We start from the raw sequence: 22,450 nt of genomic DNA, 5'->3' as shown, positions 1-22,450 counted from the left end.
TGGGAGGGATTGGGGGCAGGAGGAGAAGGGGATGACAGAGGATGAGATGGCTGGATGGCATCACCGACTCGATGGACATGAGTCTGAGTGAACTCCAGGAGTTGGGGATGGACAGGGAGGCCTGGTGTGCTGCGATTCATGGGGTCGCAAAGAGTCAGACACGACTGAGTGACTGATCTGATCTGATTTTGGCCAGGCTTAGATCACAAAATGGCTTAGACCAAAATGGCTTCTCCTATGTCAATAAAGTCATGCCTGGTTCTCTTTCCCTGTGGACCCTCTTTCCTGGTTCTCTTTCCTATGGACCCCCTATCACATCTACTCAGAGTACCATTCTGGTGGAGGATGTTGATCATGTGTGTACAGGATCCTGTTTTGATGAGATTAAGATTCGTTGTTGTTGTTGTTGTTGTTGTTGCTGCTGCTGCTGCTAAGTCCCTTCAGTCGTGTCCAACTCTGTGCAACCCCATAGACGGCAGCCTACCAGGCTCCTCTGTCCCTGGGATTCTCCAGGCAAGAACGCTGGAGTGGATTGCCATTTCCTTCTCCGATGCATGAAAGTGAAAAGTGAATAAGATGTGTTAGCCTATGGTTATTCTTCAGTCCACCAATAAGAACTCCAGCCAGGTTCTGCTTAGTTCCCCATCTTCCCTGAGGCCTTTCCAAAGCCAATGTGGCTTCCCTGATTGAGATTTCAGAGAGGAAGCAGAAAGAAGTGTGATAAGAGGCTGAGGCCCCAGAAGCCTGTTAGAGATACTGGATTGTTTTGGGACGAGAACCATGAGCCACTCAAGAGCAGGGGTGCAGGTGGGGACAGCGGCCACCTATCCCTCTTTCACAGCATTTGAGAAATCTGGGTACAGATGAGCTTATTTATAAAACAGAAACAGACTCACAGACGTAGACAACAAACTTACTGTTATCAAAGGGGAAAGGAGTAGGGGAGGAATAAATTAGGAGATTGGGGTCAGCAGATACAAGCTACTGTATATGAAATAGATACACAAGGACTTACTGTATCACAAAGTATATTCAATATCTTGTAATAACCTATAATGGAAAAGAATCTGGAAAAGAGTATAAATAACTGAATCACTTGGCAGTACGCCTTAAACTAGCACAACACTATACATCAACTGCACTTCAATTAAAAAGAAAGAAAAGGATCTGAAAAATTTTGAAATTACCTTCATTTGCATGGTCTGTTTTCTCATTTTTGTTTCTGGCTATTACCTGATCCCAGAAGCAGTTCAGAGCATAGCATCCTGGGTCATGGCTGCACATCCATTTATACCTACCTTCCCCTGGGTCTGGTGGGAAATATGAAGACAGGTTTCTCTTTTCCTGTTGCTAGATATCAGTGAGGAACACAATGAACAGCCATCTGGAAATGCAGGCTTCAGGTTCTCTGGGTTCTCCTTGCACAAGTAGCGTCCAGACCTGTCGGCTAACCTTGGACACACCCTTTCCTTTTTTCACTCCCTCTCCACCTCCTACCAGATCCTGACAGTGGCCTTCAATGCATCTTCTCGCCTCCACTCTCTTTGTTGCCAGCCCATCCTACACACAGCTCCTGGACTGGTTTTCCTAGAGCACAGCTGGTAAACTTTCTCCAAAAAGCTCGATGATGATAAATATGGCTTTGAGGGCTATTTGGTTCATGTTATGATGGCTCAGGGGCTTCCCTGGTGGCTCAGATAGTAAAGAATCTGCCTGCAATGCCAGAGACCCGGTTTTGATCCCTGGGTTAGGAAGATCCCCTGGAGAAGGGAGGGCTTCCCAGGTGACTCAGTGGGTAAAGAATCTGTCTGCAGTGCAGAACCACAGAATACTTGGGTTCTAACTCTGGGTTGGGAAGATCCCCTGGAGAAGGACATGGCAACCCATCCCAGTATTCCTGCCTGGAAAATCCCATGGACAGAGGAGCCTGGCGGACTACAGTCCATGGGGTCACAAGAGTCTGAGCACAACACTTGTATGTATGATGGTCCTGTCCTTCCCTGGCAGAGCAAATGTAGCTATATTTGGGGATAACCTGTGATGTAGCAATACTGACCAGAACCATTTTTATTGAGGTTCTCGAGAAAGAAGTCTTAGCCTGGTTGATTTTGTTCTACAGGTTACTAGCCAGTCTACTGCCTGCATTTGGGTCCAGTGCCTACCCCAACGCCCTCACCTATGTCTTTGTATCCTGGTCCCGAAAAACAGACCTGGGGGCTTAGAAGAGGCTCTGGATAGGAGGCTGAGTAAACACATGAGGCCCGTGCCCCTTAACTGGCTCCAACCCCTTTCCAAACCATTTTCCTTGACACTCGAAGCCAAGCACGGCTTCTGCTGCTTTCTCCACTCTGTGGAGTCTCCTCCTCTGCCTTCTACCCTAAATGTTCTCATCCCCACTCCTACCTCCAACCATGTCCAAAAGCTGCCCAGCTGTCAAGGCCCAGCTGAAAATTCTTTTCCTCTCCTGGAAGCCACTGTGTTCTTTCTTCTTTTTTATTTTTTGGCCACCCCAAACATCTTAGTTTTTGGATCTTAGTTTCCTGACCAGGGATCAAACCTGCACCCCCTGCACTGGGAGTGTGGAATCTTAACCACTGGACCACCAGCAGAGTCCCCACTGTGTTCTCTCCTCTGAGTGTTCATATCACACTTTATTCCTATCTCTTTTAAGACACTTTCTGTTTCTTACACTTTGGTCACTCCTAGTATAAGTTGTCTGAAAGCAGGACTCAGGTCAGATTCAGATTCATACGTGTATCCTACAGTTTGTGCCTAACACCTGACTTAACAAACCATAGATCCTCAGGAATGGTTACTGAAAGAATGGGTGGTTGAATCAATGTACCTGTGATGGAGGCTCAGAAGCATGGGTAGGAGACCATTTGTCAGGAATCACGGAATACAATAATCTAACCATTGTAGAATACTTACTATGTTCCAGGCATTGCACTAAGAGGCTTTACATGGATTTTCTTCCCTAGTTCTCACAACAGCTTGACAAGTTTGGCTGGGCTGCATCCCACAGGCCTGCAGGCCCTGTATCTGCCCAGCCTCAAGCTGGAAGAAAGAGCCCAGCATCACTGACCAGGACCTCAGTGGCTTAGTGGACAGAGGATCTTACATGTCTGAAGCAAGACCCTTGGGTGATAGTCCACTGTGGGCAGCAGATGGCAGGCAGACCATGGAAGCAGTCTTTACTCTGGGGGAAGGTGGAGGATACCAGGATGTCAGTTGGCTCACTGGTTACCAGGGAAACCAGGAGAAGAGCATGCCCTTCACAGCCCCTTTGATAAGCTATGGTAATAGAGACTTTCTGATCTAAAGATTAAAACAATCGCTAGCTGGGGCTGGGAGCTCTATGATTAAGAGGGAAGATCAGCCATGTGAGTAGGTGTAGGTGAAGAAAGGGCTGATTGGACTTCCCTGGTGGCATAGTGGATAAGGATCCACCTGCCAAGGCAGGCGACATGGGTTTGATCTCTGGTCCAGGAAGATTCCACATGCCATGGAGCAACTAAGCCCATGTGCCACAACTACTGAGCCAGTGCTCTAGAGTCTGGGAGGACAACTATCGAGTCTGTGTGCTACAGCCACTGAAGCCCATGTGCCTAGAGCCTGTGGTCAGAAACAAGAGGAGCCATAGCAATGAAAAGCCCATGTACTGCAATGAAGAGTAGACCCCACTCACCGCAACTAGAGAAAGTCCATGCAAAGCAATGAAGACCCAGTGCAGCAAAAAATAAATAAAAGTAAAAAAAAAAAAAAAAGAAGGGTCTGATTGAGTAGGGGACATAAGAGAGCAGAAGAACAGGCATCTTGGGTGGCCTGATCATACAGGTCCATGCAATAATTAAACCCATTTACAAGAACACGCAGCTAGTGGTAGAGCTGGGATGCAAACCCAAGCTCCAAACCACCTCACTCGGCTGTCTGGGAAGCTCACTTGGGATTTACCAGGGACGTGGGGATATATCATCAGGCTGTCCTTCCTACGTGACATTGAGTCTTCCGTTGTTGCCCTGTTATTCCAGGCAGGCATGGAATGACTTGGGAAATTTAGCTTTGGCCCTTCCAGGGCATCAGAGTCAGGATAATTCCCAGTTGTGTAGTACCAACATCCATTTTCCAAGAGGTTAGAGGCTCCAGGCAGGTGAGGCAGGCAAAATGAAAGAGGAGAGACAGAAAGCCAGGCAGGAAGGGAGTCTCTGCTCTGTAGAACCTCTCCCTGCTGCCTTCCATCTGCTGATCAGTCATGGACTTAACCCTCACTAGGCTGCTTCACCGTCTATTTCTGAAAAGTTTAAATGCTATTTTTCATTCAATCACTGAATATCAGTTGGACAGCTACTCTGTACCAGGCATCTAAAACATCAATTTAATCACCTAAGTCAACAAAAATGTGAGGAAATAAGAGGTTTGAGGGAGTGGGGGAGGGCGAGAGCAAGTTCTGATATGTTTCTTATGCTCATGCCCATAATTAAATCTCTCTTAAGAAGTGCCTTCCTTAGTTCTGCACTCCAGACGAAAACAGAATAGAAACCTTACCATTTTACTTGGCTAAAGCTGAACATTTGGCTTCCCCATGCACCAATAAGTTCCATATACGTCTATCAAAGTGTCCTGTGATAACAGACAATGGGGTCACACACCCCATTTTGGTGTTTATTCCTGAACCTGCCTCTCTGCCATGCCTCAGTCATCTCTTATGGGTTAGGAGGATATTAACATTACTGAAATGCTGCCCCAGCCAACATTTTTGCTCCTGCTTCTTCCCAACTAAAGGGATTCCTTGACCCATCCTTTCAGAATATGCCACAGTTTCTGTGCTCAATGCTTCCCATTTCAGTCTAGTAGAGCTAAAGGCTGGCCACCACCAAGTTTATAACACAGAGACACGCATCATCCTAGAACTGACTTAGTGGGGTCGTCTAGGCTACATGTTTACACTTACTTAAAAACTTTTTTTTTATTAATTAATTCAGCTGCATTGGGTCTTAGTTGTGGCACGCGGGATCTTCACTGAGTCGCGAGGGATACTTCATTGTGGTGCACAGACTCTCTAGTTGTGGTGTGGAGGTTTAGTTCCTCTACAGCATGTGGGATCTTAGTTCCCTGACCAGGGATCGAACCTGCATCCCCTGCATTGCAAGGTGGATCCTTAACAACTGGACCACCAGGGAAGTCCCCTTATTTTTGTATTTTTAAAGGTACATTCAGATTTGGCAAGAAGATGCCTGGATGTGCACACACGTGCACACTTGCCTGCACATCACTTCAGTATAAACTGGATTTTGGACCAGCCTCCTAGATCAACCAGAACCCACCTCCCTCTAGAGCTGCCTTGGGCTGGTCACACTGAGAAGCAGGGCTCTGGGAGGAAGGAAAATCTTTGCTGAAAGCCCATGCACAGGGGCTATTTGGTCCTGGGGAGGACTGAGTCTCAGCTTTCCTGAATGCATGTCCTATCAAAGAATTCTGCTAAGCTTCCCGTAAATCGTTATATGGCCCCATTTATATTGTTGTAAACAAACCTATGACATTGTGACTGTATTCCAGACCCTGTTTATAGCAACCTCACACTGGATAGCTAAGGGTTAATTTTACTATCTTGCCCTTTTGAAGAACCTTTCAGCAAAAGATTTCAGAGAATTTTACCAAACGATCCCACACCCTCCCCCTCCCATTTGACAGGCAGAGGAGCTGAGGCACAAGGAAGCCAGAAAAGCATAGTCCAAATGTAAGTCAGAGATGGGGCCGGCTGGGCTGGTTACACCTCCTTGCTCACCTATGCTTACGCTGTTGTCACAGACTTCCTGGAAAGGGGTAGCTTCTTCTTGGCTTATCTGGTGAGTAAGCATGGCTGTGGGCTTTCAGTGTTTCCCCAGGTCGGAGGAAGCTGTGTCCCTGAGAAGGAAATGAGAAGGAGAGGGCCCCCTTGGTCAACACGTTTCCCTGTGCGGGTTTATCTGCAGTCCTCAGAATCCCGCCTCCTCCTATTGTGATGTGTTGCAATACCTTTCAGCAATTCCTTAACAAATTATCTCTTAGAAGTCCTCGGGGTCACATTGCTTTCCCTGCCCCAAATCCTACCCCAGTGTGTAGGAACAAAACTCTTTGGGATGGTAGGGTCATCTGTTTCACGTGCTGTTATATGGTCCCATTTCCATGAAGGTGAGCTTTGCTAAACTTTCTGCCCCTCCACTGTCTACGTTGCCACCAGCTCCACGTCTGGTCTCTTTCCCAGGGAAGCTCTTCACTCTGTGAAGGGAGAATTCAGAGCAATGGCATTTCTGCCTCTACCATAAATGAGACTTATACCTTATAATGAGACTTACACCTATCAAGATCTCACAGAATTTAGGGTTGATTGAGTTAGGAGCGGAGAAAAAATGCTCCCAAGGATTAAAAAAAAACCAGAGTGAACTCTGATTCCATCAAAACAACCATGACACTAGATTCCAAAACAAACCTCCTCTGTTGCCAACTGGCAATCATTCTTTTCCCTTTTCATAATAAGAAACTGTGTGAATGTGTTTTTGAAAGGTAGGTGTTAGTGAAAGCAGGATCGGTTCCATTTTTTCCTTGGATAGATAATAAGCTATGAATGCCTTCTTTAAGAATATTTGTAAATGTGCCCAGAGGTTAGTGAAAAATAAGAACATTTGATATAGCAAATAATGCCAGCTTTGTGTGCTCTCCCGGAAGTTCTCTAAGCTTGGATCCTAAGCTAGAATCATTTTCTCCAATATCTTAAGACTACATGAAATAAAACTTGGTATAACCCAGGAAAGTAATGTTTACAAACAAATCAAAGAATTTCTCAATTTTCTGTAGATAAGTGTAACTTTAGAGGGGGAAAAATCACATTCAGGGAAAACAAAACAAAACAAAACCAACTTTGACAGTTAAAATAGCTGTGACAAAGCCCAAGCACTTACTAAGAGGGAGACCCCCTCCATCCTTCTTCAGGGCTTCTATCTCTTAGTTTGCACACATTCCTACAGGGTATAGTGTCTGACTTGCATGGACCATTTGAAAAAGAGCCATTGAGGCAAGCAGGGCTCACATAACAGGAGTGACAGCTAGGAGTGACAGCTAGAGAAGAGACAAAAGCTATTTGTTGAAGCTTAATTTAAGAATTACTGATCCTAATTCTAAGAATCATCAGCATGATTCATTAAGAAAAAGTTAGATCATGTTCATCATCCTCCTACGTAATCCCTTTTAGGTTATTGGTCAAAAAAGTGGTTACAAGGGTGAGCTGCAAGCATGTGAAACATTCCTTAGGTGGACAGTGACCTCGCTCTACAAGGAAGGCTTCCCGGGCTTCCGCCTCCTGCGGGTGGAGTTGGCTTCCTGCCTGACTCACTGGCTGTTTATAGGCAGCTGCTGGTTTCTCAGGCCGCTTTGCCTCCAGTAAAAAGGGGGAAGAAGCTCACGAGTACTTGGTAGGGAGCCCCGGAGACCTTTGATGGCAAGTTCTAAAGGAAGGCCGGGCTTCACAATAGGGCAATTACGCTTTAGGCTAATTGGCGCCGAGACGCTGTAAAAGCACTTATTTGGAACGCCGCACAGAATAGCACGAGGGTGCTGGCGTTTGGCAGTAATGCTGTTAACACCTCGAGACACAGGGGAAGCCCACTAGAAGCCTGGAGATGCGCCTGCCACTCTGCACGGCCAGCCCTCCATACCACCTGGGCCAGGACCAAGTGGAACCACGGAGGGGCGGCCTCCACTTGACTCTTTGTGAGCTTTCGGTGGGGATTAGTACCTCCCTTCCAACTCCCCAGCACGGCCCAAGCAGCCTGCCAGACACCCCAAGGGAAGAGGTAGTCAGGGATCCAAGACAGGGGGGCATGGCCAATTCCTTCCGCCCCTGCCACCCATCCCCCACTTCCTTCCCCTTCAGTTGGATGCACCATGTATACTGGAGATGCCACCGTGAGGGTCGGAGGGGACATCTTAAAATACCGATAGAGGTTTTTTCTCCCCATTTTTTCCTTGCTCCAAACTGCGAAGCCACCTACCACGTGTGGTCACTGAACACCTGAAATGTGGTTCAGAAAGAGAAAGACAAATACTCTATATTAATGCATATATATGGAATTGAGAAAGACGGTACCTACGATCCTACATGCAGGGCAGCAAAGGAGACACAGACGGGTAAAGAACAAGACTTCTGAGAACAGCACTGAAACATGTACATTACCATATGTAAAACAGAAGATCTGTGCAAGTTGGATGCATGAAGCAGGGTACACAAAGCAGGTGCTCTGGGACAACCTCGAGGGATAAGGTGGGGAGGGAGATGGAGGGGGGTCCAGGATGGGGCGGGACACATGTATACCTGTGGCCAGTTCATGTTGATGTATGGTAGAAACCATCACAATATTGTAAAGTAATTATCCTCCAATGAAAATAAATAAAATTTTAAAAAAGAAAAAGGTCCTTGGGGAAAGGGAATCCTCTTCATCAATGTCCTCTTCAAGAATAAAATGTATTATCTGGAATCCTCTCAGGGATTACATATAGATGTAACACTTTAAAATGCTTGTTGGTGTTCACTTGTGAAAATTCATCAGGTTGTATACATTAGATTTGTGCACTTTTCTATTCGTGTTGTATTTCAATAAGAGTTTACAGAAAATATTCTTTAGAAATAAAAAGAAATGTGGTTAGTGCAAACCTACGGTAGTGCTGTGAGCATAAAATATACATGGAAATTCAAAGACAGGACAATAAAAGAGAAATTATCTCATTAATAACTCTCATACTGATTGCATAGTGACATGATAATGTTTTGGATATATTAAGTAAAATAGGGTAGTAGTAATAAAATTAGTTTTCATGTTTTTAATATTTTTTAATAAGACTACTAGAAAATCAAAAATTACATAGATATGTGACTTGCATCAGTGGCTTGATGAACTTTTTTTACTGGTTGGCGCTGCTGCAGGTGACTCTGGTCTCTTAGCCTGGCAGTCCTTGGCTCACTGCCTTAGGAAGGGAGGGGCTCAGAGGCAAAGGCTTTCATCAATTCAATAATTTGGGCCTATGGGGCAGAGGAAGCACTCTGGCAAAGCCAGATCTGGAAGAATCATGGAAAATGATATGGGGCAAGGCTCCCCAGCCCCGCTCTAACACATCTCAGATCTAGTGAGGACTCCTCTGCTTGGAGAGTAGAGGGTGAGAAAGTCGGCAGGGAAGTGAGCAGAACTGAGGTTCCGATGTGTCCCAAAGAAAGGGGAAGAGGATCAGCCCACCACAAATCTATGTTGAGCGTCTGGCCTGTGTGCCTAAGGTGCTGGGTCTCTACAGTGAGAAGCAGACAGAGTCCATCCCTATGTGCACAGTGTTATGAGACAGAGAATAAACATGGGAACAAATGAAGAAGAAAACTGCAGGTATTGCTAAGTGCTACAAAGACTCCAAAGGATTTGTGGGCCTGGAGAACACGTATTCTTGAGTCCTCATCTCCTGCCCTTTCGGCCAAATGAGTTTTCTAAGAATGCCTAGTCCTAATCATTTTAGTTCTTTACATTCCTTTTTAAAAACAGTTTTGTTTGTTTCCTTTGTTTAATCCACTTTAGGTTTACAGAAACCATGAGAGGAAGGTACAGAGATGTCCCATACACCTCCTCCCCCATCCCGTGCCTAGCCTCCCCCACTGCCAACATCCGCCACCAGAGTGGGACATTTGTGGCAACTGATGAACCTATAGTGACACATAAGTATTACCCAAAGTCCATGGTTTACCTTAGGGCTCATTCTTGACGCTGAGCATTCTATGAGCTTAGACGAATGTATGAAGACACGTGTCCACCACTATCGTTTCCAAAAATCCCCCCTCCCTCTCTTTTTTCTAAATCTTTTGGCTATGCTGTGGGATCTTAGTTCCCTGACCAGGGATTGAACCTAAGCCCTCCGCACTGGCAGAGCAGAGTGTTAACCATTGGACCGCCAGGGGATTCCCCCCAAATCCTCTGTTTTTAATTTTAATGAAATCCAGCTTGTCAATTATGTATTTCATGAATTGTGCCTTTGGTGTTATATCTACAAGAGACATCACTATATCCCAAATCATCTAGGTTTCCTCTTATATTACCTTCTAGGAGTTTTACAGTTTTGCACCTTACAATGAGGTCCATGATCCTACTTTTGTGAAGGGTGTTAAGGTCTGTGTCTAGATTCACCTTTCTACACATGGATGTCCAGTTGTTCCAGCACCATTTGTTGAAAAGAACATGTATTTTTTAAAGTTCACTTGTTTCATTGATTTGTAAGTTTGCTTCATTTATTTATATTTTCAGCTTGTGCCTCTGAAAATAATTTCTCCTTGGAGGTTTTTGCCACTGTGCCCATCCCAGGGAGTCATACTCCCTGAGCTTTAACCAACGTTTACATTGGCTTGTTGCAATTTAAAGTTAAATGTGTGTTGCTTAATTTGCCCTGCAGAGAAGCAGGAGCCCTGCTGGAAATCTTAAAATATTTTGTAATAATCTAGTTAGCTTGATATTAGAATGTTCCCTTGTGTTTATGATTTAAATTTTCCCCTGAATTTTATTTCATTATGTCTGATTGTATCTGCTATAACAGTGCTACTTAATTTCTCACTCTTTCTTTATGTTTTGAACTAATACATGTTTAACTACTACACTGTTATTACTCATCCCTCCAACTGATACTAAACTGCCCTGGCATCTCCAGGCCTCCTACATCTGAGCTGGCAGGCATACCTGTGGGCTAAGCTTTGTTCTCTCTCTGTGTGAGTAACAACAGGCCTTTAGGGCTTCCTCCGTGGCAAGTGGGGCCTGTCTCTCACCAACATGCACACAGCAGGCATGTCTCTAAGTACAGGAAGAGGTTAAAAGGCGTGGCCCCCTGGGTCTTTTTTTTTTTAATCGTTTTATTTATCGATTTATTTTTGGCTGTGCGAAGACTTTGTTGCTGCACGGGCTTTTGTCTAGTTGTGGTACTGGTGGCTGTGCTCTCGTTGCAGTGCGCAGGCTTCTCATTGCGGCGGCTTCTCTTGTTTTGGAGCATGGGTTCTAGGCCTGCGGGCTTCAGTAGCTGCGGCTGCCAGGCTCTAGAGCACAAGCTCAGTAGTTGTGGCGCACGAGCTTGGTTGCTCCGAGGTATGTGGGACCTTCATGGACCGGAGATCAAACCCGTATCTCTTACACTGGCAGGCAGATTCGTCATCCAGTGGTAAAGAATCTGCCTTGCAATGCTGGGGATTCGGGTTTGATCCCCAGTCAGGGAAGTAAGATCCCTTATGCTTTAGGGCAACTAAGCCTGTGCTGTAACTACTGAGCGCTCTGGAGTCCGTGTGCCCCAGCTAGATAGCCCATGTGCCGCAACTAAAGATATACCCTATCATGCAACTAAGACCAGGAACAGCCAAATAAATAAGTAAATAAGTAAATATTTTTAAAAAATGCTCGACCCTTGGTCCCTCAGCTGCCAAAGCTTGCCTGTCCCCTATAGGTAGGCAAGCCTTGAAGAGATATGACTTAGTGCCTTTATGACAGGAGAGTAAGGGACAGATATGTGACCTGTGGGCTTTCTCTTCCAACTCCGGCTTCTCTTTCTGGGAAAGTAGACAGTGTGCCATCGGAAGTGTGTAACTAGTTTGTTTCTGTTGGTTTTGAGTAGCCTGCTTCCATTGACTGACTTTTGGTTGTGCTGGGTCTTCCTTGCCATGCACGGTCTTTTCTCTAGTCTCTTCGGGGGGTGGGGGGTAGGCTTCTCATGGTGGTGGCTTCCCTTGTCGCTGAGCACAGGCTCCAGGCGTGTGGACTGCAGCAGCTGCAACTCTCAGATTCATTAGTTGTGGCTTGTGGGTTCTGTAGCTCAGCCTGCCAGTTGTGACGCACGGTCTTAGTTGCCTGAGGCATGTGGGGTCTTCCTGGACCAGGGATTGAACCTGTGTCCCCTACACTCACAGGTGGATTCCTATCTATCCTAGCACCAGGGAAGTGCAGTTTGTTTGTTTGTTTTAATTTTTATTGGAGAATAGTTGGCATGAAAGCATGAAAGAAACAATACTTGCCTAAAATATACTGCTTTCCAGTTATGCTTATGAGTCACTATATAGAATCCACCCCTTCCAATACAAAGAGGAAGGATTTAATAGTCATGTCTCTGCAATAATCACTAAATAATGCTGTCTGGAAAAAGACAGAGTCACAAACATTCAGCAACAGAGAGCAGAGAAGAGACCCAGATAATTAACTGAAGATAAATTCTTATCACTGCACTGATCACAAAATGATGTTCAAAGGTGGTAAAAATATTAATCAAACCTTCATAGTTTCCAGAAAATAAATCCAGATTCTCTAGCCTGGCATTCAAGAGTCTTCAAAATTAAGGTTCTATTCTCACAGAACATAGATGCTAAAATACTAAACAAAAAAATTTTAAGTAATGCACTATGACCAAGGCAGTTCAATTCTAGGGCTGCAAAAGTGGTTCAACATCAGGAATTCTATTAATGTAATTCATTATGTTAATAGATTGAAGGAGGAAAAATCAATTGAATATCTCAGAGATATCGAAAAACTTTTCATTAAATTCAATACCTATTGCTACTAAAACTCTCAGTAGGTGGAACAGAGGGCTTTCCAGATGGCTCAGTGGTAAAAAAAAAAAAAAAAATCCACCTGCCATATAGGAGATGTGGGTTTGATCCCCGGGTCAGGAAGATTCCCTGGAGAAGGAAATGGCAACCCACTCCAGTATTCTTGCCTGAGAACTCTACTCGATATTCTGTAATAACCTATAATGGAAAAGAATCTGATAAAGCATATATATATATATATATTTATATATGTATGTATAAATGAGTCACTGTGCTGTACACCTGAAACTAACATGATCTTATGGATAGAGGAGCCTGGGGGGCTACAGTCCACGGGGTTGCAAAAGAGTTGGACATGACTCAGCAACTAAACAACAAGACAGACTAGATGAAAACTTAGCTACTAGGACCACACGATAAACACGATACCTACGGGTGCAAGTATAGTATTTCCACTAAACCAGGGAAATGACAGTATTACTTTCTACATCTACTACTATTCACTGGAATCTACCAAAAGTCTTACTACATCAATAAAATACATACAAGAAAAGCAGTATAAGGAAATTTCCTGGCCATCCAGCAGTTAAGACTTCTGGGTTCCACCCCTGGTTGGGGAACTAATATTCCAGAAGCCTCACGGTGTAGCAAAAAAAATAAATAAAATGAAAAGTAAAAATACTTTTTTCAAAGTAGTATAAAGATTGACAGGAAATTATCATACTAAGTGAAGAAAGCCAGAGAAAGACAAATATCATACGATATCACCTTATATGTGGAATCTTAAAAAAAAAGGTACAAATGAACTTGTTTCCAAAACAGAAGAGACTCACGGACATGAAAAACAAACTCATAGTTACCAAAGGGGAAAGGTGGGTGGGAGGAGGAATAAGTTAGGAGGTTAGGATTAACATATACACCCTCAGTTCAGTTCAGTCACTCAGTCGTGTCCGACTCTTTGCGACCCCATGAACAGCAGCACGCCAGGCCTCCCTGTCCATCACCAACTCCCGGAGTTCACTCAGACTCACATCCATCAAGTCAGTGATGCCATCCAGCCATCTCATTCTCTGTCGTCCCCCTCTCCTCCTGCCCCCAATCCCTCCCAGCATCAGAGTCTTTTCCTATGAGTCAACTCTTTGCATGAGGTGGCCAAAGTACTGGAGTTTCAGCTTTAGCATCAGTCCTTCCAAAGAACACCCAGGACTGATCTCCTTTAGAATGGACTGGTTGGATCTCCTTGCAGTCCAAGGGACTCTCAAGAGTCTTCTCCAACACCACAGTTCAAAAGCATCAATTCTTCAGTGCTCAGCCTTCTTCACAGTCCAACTCTCACATCCATACATGACTACTGGAAAAACTATAGCCTTGACTAGATGGACCTTTGTTGGCAAAGTAATGTCTCTGCTTTTAAATATGCTGTCTAGGTTGGTCATAACTTTCCTTCCAAGGAGTAAGCATCTTTTAATTTCATGGCTGCAGTCACCATCTGCAGTGATTTTGGAGCCCAGAAAAATAAAGTCTGACACTGTTTCCACTGTTTTCCCATCTATTTCCCACGAAGTGATGGGACCAGATGCCATGATCTTTGTTTTCTGAATGTTGAGCTTTAAGCCAACTTTTTCACTCTTCACTTTCACTTTCATCAAGAGGCTCTTTAGTTCTTCTTCACTTTCTGCCATAAGGGTGGTGTCAGCTGCATATCTGAGGTTATTGATATTTCTCCTGGCAATCTTGATTCCAGCTTGTGCTTCATCCAGCCCGGCATTTCTCATGATGTACTCTGCATATAAGTTAAATAAGCAGGGTGACAATATACAGCCTTGACATACTCCTTTTCCTATTTGGAACCAGTCTGTTGTTCCATGTCCAGTTCTAACTCTTGCTTCCTGACCTGCATATAGGTTTCTCAAGAGGCAGGTCAGGTGGTCTGGTATTTCCATCTCTTTCAAAATTTTCCACAGTTTATTGTGATCCACACAGTCAAAAGCTTTGGCATAGTCAATAAAGCAAAAATAGATGTTTTTCTGGAACTCTCTTGCTTTTTCCATGATCCAGCAGATGTTGGCAATTTGATCTCTGGTTCCTCTGCCTTATCTAAAACCAGCTTGAACATCTGGACGTTCACAGTTCACGTATTGCTGAAGCCTGGCTTGGAGAATTTTGAGCATTACTTTACTAGCATATGAGATGAGTGCAATTGTGTGGTAGTTTGAGCATCCTTTGGCATTGCCTTTCTTTGGGATTGGAATGAAAACTGACCTTTTCCAGTCCTGTGGCCACTGCTGAGTTTTCCAAATTTGCTGGCATATTGAGTGCATATACACCCTACTATATATAAAATAGATAACCATCAAGGACATACTATATAGCACAGGGAACTTTACTCAATATTTTGTAAAAACCTCTAAGGGAAAAGAATCTGAAAAAGCATATATATATTTTTCATATATGTACGTATAAATGAATCAGTGTGCTGCACACCTGAAACTAACATGATATTACAAATCAACTATACTTCGACTTAAAAAAAAAAAAAAGGAGGGGGGACTTCCCTGGTAGTCCAGTGGTTAAGAATCTGCCTGCCAATGTAGGAGACATGGGTTTGATCCCTGGTCTGGGAAGATCCCACATGCCATGAGCGCTGCAACAAACAGTAGCCCCCACTTGCTTTAATGAGAGGAAGCCCTCGAGCAGCAAGGAAGACCCAGAACAGCCAAAAATAAACAAATAAATACGTTTTTTAAAAATTAAAGAGAGAATTCAATTGTCACTATTTGTCAATGATATCATTGTCTAGTCAGAAAATGCAAGATAGTCAAATGAGATAATAGGAGACTAATAAGAAGGATACAAAAGCAACACACCAGGATTCTATTTATTGTTGCCATACACACAAAAATACTAAAATACTGAGGCAAAACTATGGTCAGAAATATGCAAGATATTGGGGCTTCCCTGGTAGTGCAGTGATTAAGAATCTGCCTTCCAGTGCAGGGGATGCAGGTTTGAGCCCTGATCAAGGAACTAGGACCCCACATGCTGCAGGGCAAGCAAGCCTGAGCACTGCAGTTACTGAGCCTGCACGCTCTAGAGTCTGTGCTCCGCAAGCCACAACTAGAGAAAGCCCATGTGTTGCAACGAAGACCCAGCACAGCCGAAAAAAGAAATATGCAAGATAGGAATAAAATCATAAGTTTACTGAAGGACATTAAAAAGAGACCAAAAGAGTAGAACAGCATTCTAGCTGCTGAATGAAATTTGTTATTGTATAGATGTCAATTTTCCCTCAAATAAATCTATAAAGGCAATTCAGTTCTAATGGAATTGAATCATTGCCTTCCCATATTCTTCACTTTTCCTTCTCTGTGTCTCTAGGAATGGATGAATAGCAGAAAACAGGTATCTTTGCACCTCTCTTGATGTTTCTCCTGGTGTCTGATGGAGTTCACTGCGTACCTTTGCTTTCCATCTCGATGCCAAGTGCCAGCTTCCCCAGAGTCTACCTCCCACTTCCTCAGCCCTAGTCCCCCACACACAAGGGACCCGTCAGACCTGGGCCTCCTTCCTGCCTCTCCTCAGAGGAGGGCATGAACTCAAAAAGGCTCTCTGGCCGTATGGATCCCAGAGCCCAAGGAACTCTGTGTACTGAAGGATTTCCACTGTCCTCTGTGGATCTGAAAGGTGCAGACTATACTCAATTTACAGTGGAGTAGCAGGTAACCAGGGTTTCCCTGGTGGCTCCGATGGTAAAGAATCTGCCTGCAATGCAGGAGATTGGGCTTTGATCCCTGGGTCAGTAAGATTCTCTGGAGAAGAGAAAGGCTACCCACTGCAGTATTCTTGCCTGGGTAATCCCATGGACAGAGGAGCCTAGAGGGCTACAGTCCATGGGATGGGAGTCAGACACGACTGAGCAACTGACACTTTCACTCTCTTCAGGAGCAACAAAATGAGTTAAAAAATAATTGCCCTGGGGTCTTTCCTTCCACTAACTGGCATTCTCCACTCTGAGCAGGGAGCTGAACTAAACCCAAAGTAGGAAAGTGATATTTTAATTTGAATTGAAACTGAACTCAAATAACAATATTGTTCTCTCTTTGAAGTTTGAACTGGATCTGACCTGGACAAAATCCAAAAACTTTCTTACCCTATTTCTTCTCTCCAAAAACAACCCACAAGACTAGACTAGATCTTTCTCAGTTCTGAACCTGCTTCATGTTTTGCTGTATTTTTCCAACTGAGTAGAGTACTATGTTAAATAATTTTTTTAAAAACTATTTTATTATCATAATAGAGGCATGACCTTTTAAACAAAGCTTCAAAAGCAAAGATATGCTTTTGAAAGAACAGCAAAATGAGTTGGTAAGCTTCAAGAGTTTCTTTTTTAATTAGAAAAATTTTGAAAACTGATATAAAATTTGATTTGAAGTTCCATACTGTATTTGCCATTTTTGTGCTTCTTTTTTCAAATGATGGTTTAAGCAGCTATGTATGTGCTTAGTCACTCAGTCATGTCCGACTGTTGTGACCCCATGGACTGTAGCCTACCAGGCTCCTCTGGCCATAGACATTCTCCAGGCCAGAGTACCGGAGTAGGTTGCCATGCCTTCCTCCAGGGGATCTTCCTGATCCAGGGATTGAACCCAGGTCTCCCGCATTGCAGGCGGATTCTTTTCCATCTGACTCACCAGGGAAGCCTAAGAATACTGGAGTGGGTAGCTTATCCCTTCTCCAGAGGATCTTCCTGACCCAGGAATTGAACTGGGGTCTCCTGCATTGTGGCAGATTCTTTACCAGTTGGGCTACCAGGGAAATCCTCAAGAAGATACATAGAAATGAAATTGTAAAGCTTGGTGACTATTATATTGCCCTATTTAAAATTTTTTTAATTAATTAATTTATTTTTGGTTGCATGGGGTCTTAGTTGCAACACTCAGGATCTTCGCTTTGGTTCTGTGGGCTTCTCTCTAGTCATAGCTCGTGTGCTCAGTAGCTGTGGTGCGTGGACTTAGTTCCCCTGCAGCATGTGGGATCTTAGTTCCCTAACTAGGGATTGAACCCATGTCCCTTGCATTGCAAGGCAGAGTCTTAACTGCTAGACATCAGGGAATTCCCTATATTGCCCTATTTTTGTCACTAGGTCTTTAAAGAAGAATTTCAGTAGGAGAGGGTAAGGTGGTAGTAAATGTAGATCCCTTACAGATGGTGACTGCAGCCATGAAATTAAAAGACGCTTACTCCTTGGAAGGAAACTTATGACCAACCTAGATAGCATATTCAAAAGCAGAGACATTACTTTGCCAACAAAGGTTCGTCTAGTCAAGGCTATGGTTTTTCCTGTGGTCATGTATGGATGTGAGAGTTGGACTGTGAAGAAGACTGAGCGCCGAAGAATTGATGCTTTCGAACTGTGGTGTTGGAGAAGATCTTGAGAGTCCCTTGGACTGCAAGGAGATTCAACCAGTCCATTCTGAAGGAGATCAGCCATGGGATTTCTTTGGAAGGAATGATGCTAAAGCTGAAACTCCAGTACTTTGGCCACCTCATGCAAAGAGTTGACTCATTGGAAAAGACTCTGATGCTGGGAGGGATTGAGGGCAGGAGGAGAAGGGGACGACAGAGGATGAGATGGCTGGATGGCATCACTGACTCGATGGACATGAGTCTGAGTGAACTCCGGGAGTTGGTGATGGACAGGGAGGCCTGGCGTGCTGCGATTCATGGGGTCGCAAAGAGTTGGACATGACTGAGCAACTGGACTGAACTGAACTGAACTGAGTCAGTGGTGGTATCTTTTCAAGGCATGGCACAGCACCTCAAACAAAGCTCAGTATCTATCTGTTGAGTAAATGAAGCAAGAGAGAGGCCACTCAGCCTTCTTCTATTCAAGGACATACTTGTTTCTGTTGCTTAGCAGGCCTTTGGTCCTGACTTCAAGTGTTCTCTAGGCGTAGTCCTTTTATAGTCTTCTAGGCTTATCTGTGTCTCCGGACCAGGGATCGAACCCATGTCCCCTCTGCACTGGCAAGCAGATTCTTAACCCCTGGACCACTAGGGAAGTCCAGGAGGGACTATGTTGACTGAAGACATTTACTTATTTTGTCTTTAGACACCCAAACATAGGCTAGCCCTTATGCTTTGGTTCAAAGTTTGTGAATTTTTTTCCTTTTCTTTCTTCCATATTTGTCTCCTATCTGTGGTTAACACTAGTGCCTTCCCACAGGCACAGCTAATGGGGCGCTTTCCCCAAACTGTACACGGCAGCTCTGAAGAGAAGGGAAGGAAGAGAAGTGTCCCACCTCTCTTCACATACATCCCTGAATGGTGCTCTTTTCTGAGATCACCTCCCGTTTCTTTCCTGCTGTAGTACTTTCCCTGTTGCTGTTTCTCTTATTTCCAACCTCAATTCTAACCAGCAGGGCTGCTTTAAAATTCACTCCAATGAGAGCCTGCCTGCTTGTCTCCAGGGAAAGCCCAGGTGAGTGAATACACAGGGGCACACTCCTTGCGCAGCCCTTGTGTCTCCATCTGTGTCCCATCCAGACACTGCCCCATGCAGAGCACGCAGGCCTAGTGGGGCTGTCCCGCAAGGTGCCCCACTCCCAACCAGACATGACCACATGTTCCAAACCAAGCAAACGGGACTCTGGTCCTGTAAAAATTAGACCCTGGGCCTCGGAACACAAGGATCCCAAATGGCAAAACAGGTTCATCCCCAAGGACAGGGTTGCCCATCACTTCCGCTTCCTGAATCTCTGAGCTGCCCTAGTTTCTGCCCCTATTGAGGCCTTTTCTCAGTTCTCTGGGCTGCCCAAATTCTTTTGTTTGAATGAAATAATGCCATTTGCAGCAACATGGCTGAATCTAGACATTGTCATATGGAGAGAAGTCAGACAGAGAAAGATAAACACCGTATGACATCCCTTATTTGTGGAATCTAAAAAGAAATGATTCACAACCCAGATAATCATGATGGTGTGATCACTCACCTAGAGCCAGAAATCCTGGAATGTGAAGTCAAGTGGGCCTTAGAAAGCATCACTACGAACAAAGCTAGTGGAGGTGATAGAATTCCAGTTGAGCTATCCCAAATCCTGAAAGATGATGCTGTGAAAGTGCTGCACTCAATATGCCAGGAAATTTGGAAAACTCAGCAGTGGCCACAGGACTGGAAAAGGTCAGTTTTCATTCCAATCCCAAAGAAAGGCCATGCCAAAGAATGCTCAAACTACCACACAATTGAACTCATCTCACACGCTAGTAAAGTAATGCTCAAAATTCTCCAAGCCAGGCTTCAGCAATATGTGAACCGTGAACTTCCTGATGTTCAAGCTGGTTTTGGAAAAGGCAGAGGAACCAGAGATCAAATTGTCAACATCCACTGGATAATGGAAAAAGCAAGAGAGTTCCAGAAAAACATCTATTTCTGCTTTATTGACTATGTCAAAGCCTTTGACTGTGTGGATCACAATAAACTGTGGAACATTTTGAAAGAGAGGGAAATACCAGACCACCTGATCTGCCTCTTGAGAAATGTGTATGCAGGTCAGGAAGCAAGAGTTAGAACTGGACATGGAACAACAGACTGGTTCCAAATAGGAAAAGGAGTATGTCAAGGCTGTATATTGTCACCCTGCTTATTTAACTTCTATGCAGAGTACATCATGAGAAACGCTGGACTGGAAGAAACACAAGCTGGACTCAAGATTGCCGGGAGAAATATCAATAACCTCAGATATGCAGATGACACCACCCTTATGGCAGAAAGTGAAGAGGAATTCAAAAGCCTCTTGATGGGATTAAAGATCTAAATGTAAGACCAGAAACTATAAAACTCCTAGAGGAGAACATAGGCAAAACACTCTCTGACATACATCACAGCAGGATCCTCTATGACCCACCTCCCAGAATATTGGAAATAAAAGCAAAAATAAACAAATGGGACCTAATTAACCTTAAAAGCTTGTGCACATCAAAGGAAACTATTAGCAAGGTGAAAAGACAGCCTTCAGAATGGGAGAAAATAATAGCAAATGAAGCAACTGACAAACAACTAATCTCAAAAATATACAAGCAACTCCTACAGCTCAACTCCAGAAAATTAAATGACCCAATCAAAAAATGGGCCAAAGAACTAAAGAGACATTTCTCCAAAGAAGACATACAGATGGCTAACAAACACATGAAAAGATGCTCAACATCACTCATTATCAGAGAAATGCAAATCAAAACCACAATGAGGTACCATCTCACACCAGTCAGAATGGCTGCAATCCAAAAGTCTACAAGCAATAAATGCTGGAGAGGGTGTGGAGAAAAGGGAACCCTCTTACACTGTTGGTGAGAATGCAAACTAGTACAGCCACTATGGAGAACAGTGTGGAGATTCCTTAAAAAACTGGAAATAGAACTGCCTTATGATCCAGCAATCCCACTGCTGGGCACACACACTGAGGAAACCAGAAGGGAAAGAGACACGTGTACCCCAATGTTCATCGCAGCACTGTTTATAATAGCCAGGACATGGAGGCAACCTAGATGTCCATCAGCAGATGAATGGATAAGAAAGCTATGGTACATATACACAATGGAGTATTACTCAGCCATTAAAAAGAATACATTTGAATCAGTTCTAATGAGGTGGATGAAACTGGAGCCTATTATACAGAGTGAAGTAAGCCAGAAAGAAAAACACCAATACAGTATACTAACGCATATATATGGAATTTAGAAAGATGGTAACAATAACCCTGTGTACGAGACAGCAAAAGAGACACTGATGTATAGAACAGTCTTACGGACTCTGTGGGAGAGGGAGAGGGTAGGAAGATTTGGGAGAATGGCATTGAAACATGTAAAATATCATGTATGAAACGAGTTGCCAGTCCAGGTTTGATGCACGATACTGGATGTTTGGGGCTAGTGCACTGGGACGACCCAGAGGGATGGTATGGGGAGGGAGGAGGGAGGAGGGTTCAGGATGGGGAACACATGTGTACCTGTGGCGGATTCATTTTGATATTTGGCAAAACTAATACAATTATGTAAAGTTTAAAAAAGAAAAAAAGGCTCTTGATGAAAGTGAAAGAGGAGAGTGAAAAAGTTGGCTTAAAGCTCAACATTCAGAAAACAAAGATCATGGCATCTGGTCCCATCACTTCATGGGAAATAGATGGGGAAACAGTGGAAACAGTGTCAGACTTTATTTTTCTGGGCTCCAAAATCACTGCAGATGGTGACTGCAGCCATGAAATTAAAAGATGCTTACTCCTTGGAAGGAAAGTTATGACCAACCTAGACAGCATATTCAAAAGCAGAGACATTACTTTGCCAACAAAGGTTCGTCTAGTCAAGGCTATGTATGGATGTGAGAGTTGGACTGTGAAGAAGGCTGAGTGCCAAAGAATTGATGCTTTTGAACTGTGGTGTTGGAGAAGACTCTTGAGAGTCCCTTGGACTGCAAGGAGATCCAACCAGTCCATTCTGAAGGAGACCAGTCCTGGGATTTCTTTGGAAGGAATGATGCTAAAGCTGAAACTCCAGTACTTTGGCCACCTCATGCCAAGAGTTGACTCATTGGAAAAGACTCTGATGCTGGGAGGGACTGGGGGCAAGAGGAGAAGGGGACGACAGAGGATGAGATGGCTGGATGGCATCACTGACTCGATGGACATGAGTCTCAGTGAACTCCAGGAGTTGGTGATAGACAGGGAGGCCTGGAATGCTGCGATTCATGGGGTCGCAAAGAGTCAGACACGACTGAGCGGCTGATTTGATTTGATCTGATCTGAAAAAGAAATGATGCAAATTGCCTTATTTACAAAACAGAAACAGACTCACAGACTTAGAGAACAAGCTTGTCACCAG

General features: G+C 44.2%; 1 long non-coding RNA gene across 3 annotated transcripts in view; it reads right to left on the bottom strand.

The window, feature by feature from the left end:
* The window catches only part of LOC133260665 (uncharacterized), a 143,856-nt gene that overhangs the window by 93,641 nt on the left and 27,765 nt on the right, over positions 1-22,450 (bottom strand). For all 3 annotated transcript variants that reach the window (XR_009740922.1, XR_009740924.1, XR_009740923.1), the window contains exon 3: positions 5,786-5,904. This is a non-coding gene — a long non-coding RNA (uncharacterized LOC133260665). The remainder of the gene's footprint in view (positions 1-5,785; positions 5,905-22,450) is intronic.

Source organism: Bos javanicus, chromosome 14, assembly GCF_032452875.1.
Source record: "Bos javanicus breed banteng chromosome 14, ARS-OSU_banteng_1.0, whole genome shotgun sequence".
Taxonomy (NCBI): domain Eukaryota; kingdom Metazoa; phylum Chordata; class Mammalia; order Artiodactyla; family Bovidae; genus Bos; species Bos javanicus.
This window is presented reverse-complemented; position numbering and strand designations above follow the sequence as displayed.